We start from the raw sequence: 10,517 nt of genomic DNA, 5'->3' as shown, positions 1-10,517 counted from the left end.
CCGAGTGGATCTGGAATATGGCTGTTAACAGGTCGGGTTTGTGCCGGATCAGGGTTTACCCAAACCCATCCAAATAACAACCAGAGAGGTTCGGGTACCTGACCTGGATTATGTCATGCCAAGAAAATGAATCCCAACCCCGACCCATATTATCTGAAAGTATTTAAAACGTATATTTACAGTAAAAAATACATAGAAAATATTCAGGTCAGGCAGGTCGGGTTGGATATCCACGCAAAATTATACCTCAAGCCTGACCCACATGTTACTCAAGTTGGATCCAGGTCGACCCAAATAATGTTCGAGCAGAAATTTTTATGCCCATAACTGTACATTCGTGTTCAGGTCCGGTCGGGATTCTAACAGACACCTGATCCATTTACAGCCCTAGTCTGGACCATAGCCTGACTTGAGGTGTCAGTACCAGGTCAGGGACCGGACAGACCTAGCGTAAGCAGAGACTGATTCGGGTCTAGTTATAGAGATCCATACACCAGACATGGTAAAATATTATTTTTCTTTTGCAATTTTTATGCCTTGAAATACCGGATCTTAGTTGGAACTTAGGACCCACTAGGTCAGCTTGGGAATTTCATAAATCAGACCTGGGTTCACATACTTCTTGGATCCTATGAGTCCGACCCGTGTAACAAATGAGACTAGGGTTGTCAGCGGGTCAGATTCAGTGCGGAACTAGGCACTACTGAATCTGATTTCATCGGATCAGACCTAATCGGATTCAAATTTGTAGTCGAATGGAAAAAAAGATTAAAATTGAATCCGTATCTGCCTAGTCTGAAACCCGATATTTACAATTAATGAAGCTGGGATCTTAATTGGATTTGGGTCTTAATTGGACTGGGATTTGAATTTCAATGCACAAATAAAACCAAATCCGAACCCAATTTTTAATGGGATCTGGATTTGGCTACCAAATCTGATTAATTGGATTCGGATTTGGGTCAGATATCGGAACCCTTGACATCCTAAATGGGACCCACTTCATTTGTTTCGAAACCAGTATTGGTTTATATACTTCATTTGTTTTATATATTTTACATATTTTGTAAATGCCGATAATTCCGAAATTTTTCTCCGACCAACAATAGTTTTCAGAATATCGTGAGATTCCTGTGCCGAGATTTTTCTAAGAGTGAGATTTTTAGCACTGATGTAAGCTTTTTAATGTTAATAAAAAAGTTTAACAATTTAGGCAAGTATGGCGGCTTGGCTCATTCTTGTGGCAAGTCAAACCGAGTTCAAGCTGATAATCAGCCTGAGTTAAACAAGTTGAGTTCGAGCTCACTTGTTTATTAAAAAATACATTATTTTAGAGCTCAAAAAAATAGGATTACAAAAAACATGTAAATAAAATATATGAAAAAATGACATGTTTCTCAAAATGCCCACAAATTATGAAATCTGTCCCATGTCTAAGTTTGCAAGTTGCCAACTTTTTTGAGACTTGTTTACCTTTCGCATGACCGAATTTCATGAGGTTCACGCGATATATCAATATGCACTCCGTGTATCGCAATCTTTCACTAAAATGTAGATTCACATGATTTTTTTGAGACCTCAAGATATTCTCATAACCGAATTTGTGAACCTCCTGGAACCGAAACTTGCATAACTTCGCATATATAGTTTCACATTCGCAAGATACCATGTGAATCTCCTTTAAGTAATTGATTCTCAAGGATGTATGCAAATATTAGGAACAGTCGCATCTTAGTGTTGTGAATGTTATCGCCCTTCGTACTTGCCGATGTCCGCAAATAAGGTACTACATTCGCATAGTGAGATACCATGTAAATCTCCTTAGAGTAAATAATTTGTTATAAGATCCACAAAAGTGTGTAGACATTCGTATAATATGTGAATTTTGGTGAAGTTCGCATTCTGAAACGACCATCGCAAAAATGTACAACTTTCATGAATCATGCATGTGAATCTCCCTAGACAAATATGCTCTCCATATGTGAAACTACATTGCAAATTTCCTTCTTGATTGTGGATTTTTGTGTTAACATAAATGCAACCCTTTGATTGTTTAAAAATCAATTGTTCGCATAAACTAAGATTTTTTGTTGATCTCAACATGCTTTCTCCTGGCAAAGACTTCAACAACTATTTTTAGTGATTCATCGAGAGCACTTTATCATCGAGTTTTTCAAAATCATAAATGATGAGTTTTTTAGTAAGCACATCTTCAACGGCTTAACCATTTTTTTTTTTTTAAACAGAAGCTTGAATCAATATTTTTTTAAACATTGCCATGAGTTAGTTATTTTTTGAAATAATTATACATGATTTTCAAGTTATCTTTGCATTTTCAATAGCCTATTTTTTTTTCTTTACTTAAATCATTTGAGTGTGAGTGTCTGTTTGTCTAACTAGTTATCCAAAATCATTTGTTACCTTAACTATTTATATGCCTCTATCCTCCAATTTAGTTGTTTATCTGTTGTATATCTTTTCATTTTTGTCTATTAGCACTTTTCTCTGTGTTATGTTCTTGCAATGGTGCAAACTACTTGTGTTTGTTGAGTTTCTTTTTTTTTCCTCTCGTTGTGCTTGTTGCATAGTATTGGTTCTCATGCCATCAAATATGTGGGTTTCTTATTCGTCTTTAAGAGAATGTGTATTTTTTTTTTTTTGGGTAATTGGCTTGTTTTCCCCATATCTTTTATTTGTGGCTGATTTATTTTTTCTTTTTTGGGATGTGTTGATGCAGCGTTGCCAACTGCTTGGTGTTTGTGGGAGCTACACCACTTTGATGAGTTTTTTTTTCTCTTTGTGTTTTTTCTCTGCCTTTTTCACTTAGTTTGATTTGTGCATTTTGTTTGTGTCTTACGTTACTGAGATGGTCTCAACTAGAAAATTGTGTTACTGAGAGATCATGCATACATATTCGCATTTTATTCATCTTATTTATGCATGATCCATGATAAAATCATTTTAAAAACTCATTTTTATCGTTAGTTTCAAGAAATCACATTGAATTAGAAATTATCATAAAATTGTTTGTTTCAAAGCTTGCCCTACATTTTTTCAGTGTTTTATTTAGTTTAGGAATTTTTAATTAGTTTAGAAGAGTTTAAGTAGGAGTTCGAATTGGGTTAGGAGAGGTAGTTTTATGAAACACGTTTTTTAAAATGACTATTTAAAAATTATTGAAAATTTGTTGGACTTGTTTTGAAAAAGTTGTTTTAACCTAATTAAATTAGTATAAATAGCATGTTTTCATTATGAAAAAATATTTTTCCAGCAGCCTCAAGCCCCCTTTGCTCCCTCCCTCTCTTCTCTCTCTCCCTTGTTTTTGATCCTTGTCGATTTCCCCCCCTCTCTTCTTCTTCTTCTTCTTCTTTCTCTTTTTCTCTTCGCATCCAATCCGTCGTCGGCAACCATTCTTTTCGTTGGGGAGGCGTGTGTTCAGCTGGAATTAACCATCTTCTTCTCTCATCCAATCCATCGGAAGCGGATCATCAGGTTTGTTTCTTTCTCTCATGTTTTACGTAGTTTTAGGTTTTACATTGCATAAAGCATAGCATCATATTAGTTTTAGTTGATCTTCATATTATCTGCACGTTAATCTAGTTTAATTCATATCTTGCATCTGAAAAGAATAAAAAGAAAAAATATATATTTTGTTTTGGTCTAGCGTAGCCGTTTCTTGATTTATGCATAGAATAGTCTTGATTTAGGTAAATTGATAGGTCTAACATAGGGTTTTCATATATTTTCTCGATTCTTGGTTAGTTCTAGATCAGTTTAGGTTAGATCTAGTTTAAAATAGATTGTTTCATGTTTTTTTTTATTTTGTCTTTTTCTTGATCCATTAAATAACATTTTAGCATTTTTTATTATTTAGCCGATATGCTTTCTTGTATTCAATTAGAATTTTTTAGAGTAGCGTAGATTAAAGTTAGTTTGTTTTATTTTATCAGTTAAATAGTAGTTTCTTTTACTTCCAGAAAATTTTCATTTTATGCAATTATCATTTTTTATTTAGTGTTTTCAAATAGCCGATTGTATTTTGTTTTTGATAACTTGTGTTTCCTTGAGAATAGGTGAGATTATTTATTTCATTATTTTTTCTTTGCTGGGTATTGTTGTAGCTTGATAGTCATTTGATTTAATTAGTCAAAGTAGGTATGTCATCCACGTTAGTATAGTTAATCTTATTAGAGAAAAAATAGAATCAGTGGAACATAATATAGTGCTTTCATTCTTGCAAGTAGCTTATTTAACGTAGACTCAATTGATGTCTTCCTTTACCATTTAGTAATTTATTAATTTCAGAAGTAGGTTAATCAAAGTAGATTCATTGTTTATTCATTAGTCCAGCCCAACTTTTGACGTCAATCTTGTTTAGTAAGAAAATAGTCATAGCCAATTTTTTTAGCTAGAGTTTTCTTGAGAGCAAGTTAGGTTATAGAATATAGTTTGTTTTATTCCAGATTTTTGTTCATGATTTAGTTTGAATGTCGTACAACATGTTTCATTATGAGTCAGTTGGCTGTTAATTAATTTTTCTATCTTACATTTAGTCCAGTAGTTAGTTTTACTTAATTCTTGTTAATCGGTTAACATTAGTTTGTTAATTAATTTTCTTGCTTTAGTTCTTGTTAATTTTATTACTTGTTGATGTTAGTTTTTTGATTAGTTAGTTAGTTTATCATGTTCAGCTGATTGTGTTCTTGATCTTTTAGTTTAGTTAATTTCTTGATTTCTTAGATTAGTTGTTATTAGGTTGTTAGAAATTAGTTCTTGAATTATTGTTAGTTAGGTTGTTTTGCTATTTTGTCTTCTAGTGTTAGGTTGTTATTAGTTTGTTCATAGTTAGTACTTGTTAGTAGTTTGTTTTTAGTTAGTTCAATTCTTGTTCTTGTTGATTTATTTTGTTCAGTAGTTATTAGATTTCTTGTTTAATTTTCTTCATACTGTTGTGTTTTGTGTTTTTGATTTTTGCAGAGAAGCGTTTGGACGTGCGGTGAGCCTCTTTTTAAGCCCCTGAAGAGTCCTTTGAGGTCCCTAAAAGGTTCCCTCAAAAGGCCCTTCAGGCTCCCAAAGAGCCCTTAGGGAGCCTTCAAAAGAAAGAGAAACACAACAGAAGAAGATCAAGGGGACAAAAAGACTCAAACACTGAAGATCTTTTCTTTTATTTTAGATTAAGATTTCATTTATTTAATTCATTTGGGTTTATAATAAGGCACTTTAATTATTTGTTTAAGCCCTCTAGAGGGGCAGCACTCTACTGTTTATTTAGTTAATTAATCTTTTATTTTTTAAGGCAATAAAGTGTAGTTAAATTGTGTGTTTGAATACAAAGTATTTTCCGTTCCGTGAGATTGACCCGGACTCCACCACTCGTGCGAGCCAGTTTTTATTATTTGGTGTTTGACTTTCACACTTGTTTTCCTTAAAAATATTATTTTAAAAAACATTTTCATTAAACTCACACAATTGGGTTTCCTTTTTCTTTGAATTTTTGGGTATTTTTCTTGAGTCCTCTTTTGTGTGTGTCTTTGTTTCTTCTTCATTCTTTGCTTTTCATTTTTAAGGTGGCAACTTCTTGAAGGGTGCAAGCTACTGCATAGAAGTTGTATGTGCTGCACCCTTTTTTGAAGAGAAGAAGAAACTTAGGTATGTTGAAACACTGATTTTGTCTAAAAGAGTGGAGTTGTCTAAGTTTGAGACAGAATATAGAGAGGTTATCCTTTTCTTGTTTTGTGCCTTTTTTTTTGTTTTGCTAGCCAACAAATGTTTTAAAGCATTTTTTATACATAGTGGCATGTAATTTTTTTTAGCTATTTTACTTTGATCATAGCAATTGTTTTTTCCTGAGAGGTTCTTTACAATTGCTTGTTTTCCTGAATGATCACCACTGCTCTTAAGAGAAATATAGTCAAATCAATAGGGTCAGATTGTGGTGTATGCTTTTTGCTGTGTTCACAATCATATCAAACTTGTAATTATTGTTTTCTCAGGTCTTCCTATATCTCGGACTGTTACACTGTGTGTGTGAGGGAAACCAAATTTGTCCAAGTATGCTATATCATTTTATGAATTCCCCTTAATTTCTTCATAAATAAAACAAGTCATTGCTCTATAGCGATGTATTAATGGTAAACTACTTGCTCTATAGCGATGTATTAATGGTAAATTGTTTTAGCTCAAGATTCTTCTGCTGCTTATGTTTGCTATTACAAGTCTTCTCTAACTATTATTGGAATCTGGAACTGATTGTTCAATTGACTTCTTTTTTAGATATGTCTTTCTTGATTTAATCATTAGTTGTTATTTGTTTTTCTTGTTTGGTAACTCCAATAAGAAAACACTTTCAATTTCTGGTAGAAACCGGTAAGGAGTTTTGCTTACAAGTAGTCCTAGATCTTTCAACTACGTATGTAAAAGAAATACCACTAACTATGACCATCAACCATAGTTAATAGTCATCAATGACTACCGTCATTAACTACGGTCCCCTGGCCGTACTTAATATTCATCATTAACTACGGCTAGAGACCGTAGTTGATAGTTTGTCATTGTCATATTAGTATCCTCATTTGCTACGACTATCGGCCATAGTTAATGTCATGCTCATTTATTACGGTTATATTTGCTATGGCTCGGTCATAGTTAATGGTATTAGGAACAATATTATCCATTGATCGTAGTTAAAACTTATTTACTATGATTTTTTTAACATTAACTATGACCAACAGCTATAGTTAATAGTACAAAATTTTGTAGTAAAACTATCTTAGAGGGGGGCATACCTACACTATTTGCTAGTGTTGAAACACATCAAAAAAATCAAAGAAAAAAAAAGTACACATTGGGTGATACTTTCTACTATAAAGTATGAAGTAGGCTTGACACCTGGGTAGAGAGAGAGCCTGCTCTGTGGCCAAAAGCCTAGGTGTGAGACATTTTTCACAGAAAAAATGCAGCATCACTAGGCTAAAACCCAAAAATTTGCGCTCAACCCCACAACAGCTACACTTTTTCAATGTAGACCAAATAGCATCTAACACTTTCATTATGACCCAAACCTAAGGCTGAATCTGCAAAAAAGGTTGACAAGTATGTAACCACAATCTTGTCTCCCATCTCGAAAGCATCTAAGAAGGTAGACGAGGACTTAGTGGTAAAGAAATTTGAGTCATTGGCTCACTCTGAGGTTGTTCTAACCTCAATGTTCTGTTAGATGAAGCTGGAGACACAATCACCTGCAGTGGCAGTGGCCAGATGGAGAGAGAGAGTGTGGAGAACAAAGGAGAAGGATTTTGTACAATGGTGGAAGAGGTACCTCAGCAAATGAAGAATAAAGAAGTTAGAGAAATTGAGGAGAAAATTGATACCAAGGGTCTTTAAAAATGAGAGGAGAGTGATGGTCCTTTGGTTGGATTAGAGAAGGATCCTCGGGAGTCTGAGGTTGATGTCTTAGTATATCAACCCTTAGAGAAGAAAGTGCATGCTTCAAAGAAGAGGTCACAACGAAGAATAAAGTTTGGTGTTCGTGGATAGGTACTTTGTTCATTCATTATTTTGTATATATATAAGATGTTTATAATCATTATCAATTTTACATTCAATCATTGATTAAATTGTCATATATATGTGTATGTGGGAGAGCATATTTTTATGATAACTAGTTTGATTCTTGTAGTTCAATGTTTAAAATGTTATATGTGTGTATGAAGAATGTTTGCAAGATAACTATGTTGAGTATTGCAATTCATTCATTAATTGTAACTATAGGATCCACAATGATAAGATTCAGAAGATCCAACAAGTCGCATGCACCGATTCTATTGGTTTTAAGTACATGGGTGGTTTTTAAAACTAATGGAGGAAGTGAATGACAGGCTAGATTAGATGTATTTTTTAAAATTTTTAGAGATCACACCATGAAACATTGATCATAATCTTTTAGAGACCGTTATGTGGTTTTAGAATCCGGTAACCAAAATATTTCAGTTCGAAAATATTAAGATGACCATCACATTGGAGGACATGACATGAATCACGAGATTTAAAAGTCATGGTGGAAAGATTTCAAGCACATTTTAGGTGTTTATCTATAAGCATATGAGGATGCGTTCAAAGGAGAAATGCTCAAGTTATCATGGTTGAGGAAGCACTATGATCCCAGCAAGGTGAGGAGAATGAAGGAAAAGCTACCATGTATTGGAGGGAAGGGCAGTCATAGGGTGGAGAAGGAGGTGACAACGTTATTATTGTACTTCTCTGTCACATGTGTATTCATCTATACTAGTGAAAAGTCAATCAATGGATCATACATTCAACTATTGCAAAACCTGAAACATGTTGATGAATACGGATGAGGAGCACCCTCACTTGCACACCTATATATAAATTTGAGTAGCATGAGGCATGGAAGAAAAAGCATCTCCAGTATGTTAGTATTATTTGAGGAGTTTATTTCTTCATTATATCTAAACTTTTGATTTATATTGAAATATTATTTAACATTATTGATGTATTATACTATATATTAATTTGTGTTAATCTTTGTATTGATCCTTGCAGGTTTGGATATAAGAGCACATATTCATTAGAAGTCTCATGAGACGTGACAGTCTCCCTGAATTTTCATATGTTGCAATATAGAGTAGGTCATACAATGAATAAGAGGAGAATGATCGAAGAGCATTGGGTCCTCACATGGGAAGGATTCATTGTGCAGAATCGTTATGCAAGCTGATCAGGGCAAATGTAAGTATTCTTGAAATAATTTCTTATATTTTTATAAATAATATGATATAGGAGTAATCATAAATGAAACTTTGTTCTGTAGGTAAAGTGGTGTCCCTACAAAAATGCGAAGAAGAGGAAGAGAATCAGGATGTGGTTATGCAAATGAAGGACATCGCGAGGAGGAACATTTAGTTATACAACATGAATGAAGTTGAGAGCCAAATGGTAAGTTGAATGGCCAGGCAATTTGGGTTTGTTTAGAAACTACCTTGTAGCTCTCGTGTAGTTAGTAAAACCGTCTCAGGCATAATGAAGGATCACCCCATAATATTCCTCTTTGAACTTGAACACTGTCACGACGATGACGAAGACATCGGCTTGTCATCCAAGGTACGTGCTTGTGAGGACAAGGGTGTAGCTTATAACAACTTGTAGTTTACAAGTAGTCCTTCTGCAAAGAGGGGCATTGAGGAGGTGGAGAAACTTGGAGCGAGGAGTCTGAAGCACAAAAGGACTGCAAGTGGAGTGAATGCAAAGTTTCTATTGCACTGGCTGCAAATTGCATATTGAAGAAGCTGCTTCAAGCAAAGGAGCCCATTATACAGACTCATGCTAACCTTATCGCTAATAATAAGATCATCGAGGAGCTACGAGCGTGCCTAACATATCCACAACAATGACTTCTGTTTTCAATTATTCTTTAAATCAATATAATTAAGTAAATTGTGTTTATAAATAATTATTAATGCAGCTATAATTGATTTTATGCTTAAGAATCTGACTTTGAATTATGAATGAATGCATATAGTTTTGTATTTGAATACCTATAACAATTTAATTAGTTTGAATGTACGCCAAGATTGAATTATATACACCTATGTGATTGTAATAACTTAACTTTAAATTGTGAATAAATATATATAGTTTTATATTTGAATACCTATAACAGTTGAATTGTATACATGTAAATTTGATTATTACATATGAATTTGAATGTTACAGGTCAATTGTATATTTGCTATAAATTTGAATGTTACCCGATATAAATTTGAATTTTATAGGTGAATTGTATATCTGCTATAAATTTGAATATTATAGGTGAATTTGAATGTTATAGGTGAATTGTGTATCTGTTGTAAATTTAAATGTTACCTGATGCAAATTTAAATTTTACAGGCGAATTTGAATGTTACAAGTGAATTGGGTATATGTTGAATTATAAATTTGAATATTACATGTAACTTCACGCACTATGGCTAAAGTTAATCATCTTCATATAAGAAGGTATGCAAAAAATGACCAAGATTTGTGAGGATGGGAAAGTCCGCAAAAAAGTTTTGCAAACAAGACCTATATTTGCAAAACATGAGGATATTTGAGACTTTTGCAACAAAAATATGTGATTTGTTCCTAAATATATGACTTTCTTCATAATTATTCATCTTAAATATGAGATTTTCCTCTTAAATATGTGGATTTCGTGCTAAATATGAGTTCTCATCCTAAATATGTGATTTTCTCTTAAATATGTAATTTTCTTCCTAAATATATGGATTTTGTCCTAAATGATAATTTCCTATATTTTGCACAAGTCCTTGTCACATAACATTAAAGCTAGAATGAAGTTAAAAATACAAAATTTGCAGAACTTCTTCCTATTTAAAGAACATTTATAACTTACAAAATATAATTTAAAGAACATCGAACATTTAAAGAACATCCAAAATTTAAACTCATAATTTACATAACAATTCTATAAAATTTACAATAGTAATCAACCTATACTA

Source organism: Nuphar pumila, chromosome 13, assembly GCF_984573655.1.
Source record: "Nuphar pumila chromosome 13, dmNupPumi1.hap1.1, whole genome shotgun sequence".
Taxonomy (NCBI): domain Eukaryota; kingdom Viridiplantae; phylum Streptophyta; class Magnoliopsida; order Nymphaeales; family Nymphaeaceae; genus Nuphar; species Nuphar pumila.
The sequence above is the reverse complement of the archived record's forward strand: the minus strand, read 5'-3'. Positions refer to the sequence as shown.